Source organism: Sebastes umbrosus, chromosome 4 (assembly GCF_015220745.1).
Source record: "Sebastes umbrosus isolate fSebUmb1 chromosome 4, fSebUmb1.pri, whole genome shotgun sequence".
Lineage (NCBI taxonomy): Eukaryota > Metazoa > Chordata > Actinopteri > Perciformes > Sebastidae > Sebastes > Sebastes umbrosus.
Window position 1 is genome coordinate 12,598,868 of NC_051272.1, and position 2,880 is coordinate 12,601,747.

Here is a 2,880-nt window from a genome sequence, read left to right on the forward strand (position 1 = left end):
TCAATGTGTCCATTATGTCCTTAACTTAGTACCCAAAGGGCAGGAATTGTCCAGGTGGACACCACCAGGTGACGGTCTCCACTGATAACATGAATTCTGTCTGAGTGTATACATTATAAAATGCCTCATAATAATAAACTATATATTATATAATGCCTCAATAATAAACTATATATTAAATAATGCCTCAATAATAAACTATATATATGTAATGCCTCAATAATAAACTATATATACTATATAATGCCTCATAATAATAAACTATATATATGATATAATGCCTCATAATAATAAACTATATATTATATAATGCCTCAATAATAAACTATATATTATAAAATGCCTCATAATAATAAACTATATATATTATATAATGCCTCAATAATAAACTATATTAAATAATCCCTCATAATAATAAACTATATATATTATAAAATGCCTCATAAAATTAAAACTATATATATTATATGATGCCTCATAATAATAAACTATATATATTATAAAATGCCTCAATAATAAAATATATGTATTGTATAATTCCTCATAATAAACTATATATATTATATAATGCCTCAATAATATACTATATTATATGCCTCAATAATAAACTACATATATATTATATGTCTCATAATAATAAATGATATATATTATAAAATGCCTCAATAATAAAATATATGTATTGTATAATTCCTCATAATAGTAAACTATATATATTATATAATGCCTCAATAATATACTATATTATATGCCTCAATAATAAACTACATGTATATTATATAATGTCTCATAATAATAAACTGTATATATTATATAATGCCTCAATAATAATCAACTGTATATATTATATAATGCCTCAATAATAAACTATATATATATTATATAATGCCTGATAATAATAAACTATATATATTATATAATGCCTCAATAATAAACTATATATATTATAAAATGCCTAAATAATAAACTATATATATTATATAATGCCTCATAATAATAAACTATATATATTATATAAGACCTCATAATAATAAACTAAATATATTATATATGAGCTAATAAAGATAAACTATATATATTATAAAATGCCTCAATAATAAACTCTATAATGCCTCATAATAATATACTATATATATTATATAATGCCTCAATAATAAACAATATATATATTATATAATGCCTCATAATAATAAACTGTATATATTCTATAATGCCTCAATAATAAACTATATATTATATAAGACCTCATAATTTACATGTATTATTGATTAGACTTGATCAAGTGGGGTCATGAGTCACATACAAGTCATCAGCATTTACATGAGACATGTTGCACAATCATGTCAAAGTGACAAACTTTAGTCAGGGTACTAAATATTTCTGTTGGAGGGCTGGATTTGGCCCCCGGGCCGATGTTTTGAGCCCCTGAAGAAATGTGTTGGCATCCCTGTACTAATATGTGGGAAGTAATGATTAATAGTGATTAATAGTGCACATATGTGATTAATCAGAGAGCACAAATTACAACTGATTTACTTTCAGTTTATTTGATGTGTGTGCGTGTGTGTGTGTGTGTGCGTGTGTGTGTGTGTGTGTGTGTGTGTGTGTGCGTGTGTGTGTGTGTGTGCGTGTGTACTCTGGGTTGGTCGAGGTTAACTGACTTCCTGTCGAGGGTGGAACTTCCTTCAACACTCAACAGAGGTTAAAAACACTAGTGAGGACCAGACACTCTACTAATATGGTTATAAATCCTCCAACAGCGAGCTGCATCGATGACTACTTCACCAGCTGACCTTACTGACGACGTGCAACGCTGTTAAGTGTTCCTCATGGAACACGATCCGATGTCAGTTCACTGTGACTACAGGTTCAAACATTTACTGTAAACTGCTCAAACTGAGACATTTAATTTATTCTGCTTTATTCACATACTGACGTCATCAACTCAAAGTTAATAGATTGTATTTAGGATCAGATGTCCAGTCTAGAAAACGGACATGTTCATTAAATTGTAAATTTATTTGTATTTATACATATATATACATATATATATATATATATATATATATATATATATATTATATACAACATATATTTATTATTTTTATCAGCAGCTATAACCCCATAATTTATTATATCTTCAACTGTGCAATACTGACTAAACAATAATTTAGTTCATTCCACCACAGAGAGGGAGGATGGAGGACCAGACTAGAACCGGACCGGAGTAGAACTGGAACTGGACCGGATTGGAACTGGAACTGAAACTGGACCAGACTAGAACTGGACCGGACTGGAACTGGTTCCAGTCTGATATTCTGGTTCCATGTTTTGGTGTGTTGGTTCAGTGTGAAGGCTGCAGGCAGGATGTGGAGGGTGGAGGAGATGTTCCTCCTCTTCCTCCTGACGACCAGGACAGGATGTCAGAGGAAAGGAAGGGGGGCAGGAAGAAGGAGAGGGTGACAAGTTAAAGTCTGCTGATATCACATTATATTATATATTATATATTATATATTATATAGCTTTGTTGAATACTCGATTCTGATTGATCAATCACGGCGTTCTACGATCTGTTGTTTCTTTATAGCAGACCGTTGCTACGTATAACAGGCCGTTGCTATGTATAACAGACCATTGCTATGTATAACAGACCGTTGCTACGTATAGCAGATCGTTGCTACGTATAGCAGACCGTTGCTAGGTATAGCAGACCGTTGCTATGTATATCAGACCGTTGCTACGTATAACAGGCCATTGCTACATATAACAGACCGTTGCTACGTATAACAGGCCGTTGCTACGTATAACAGGCCATTGCTACATATAACAGACCGTTGCGACATATAACAGACCGTTGCGACGTATAACAGGCCGTTGCTA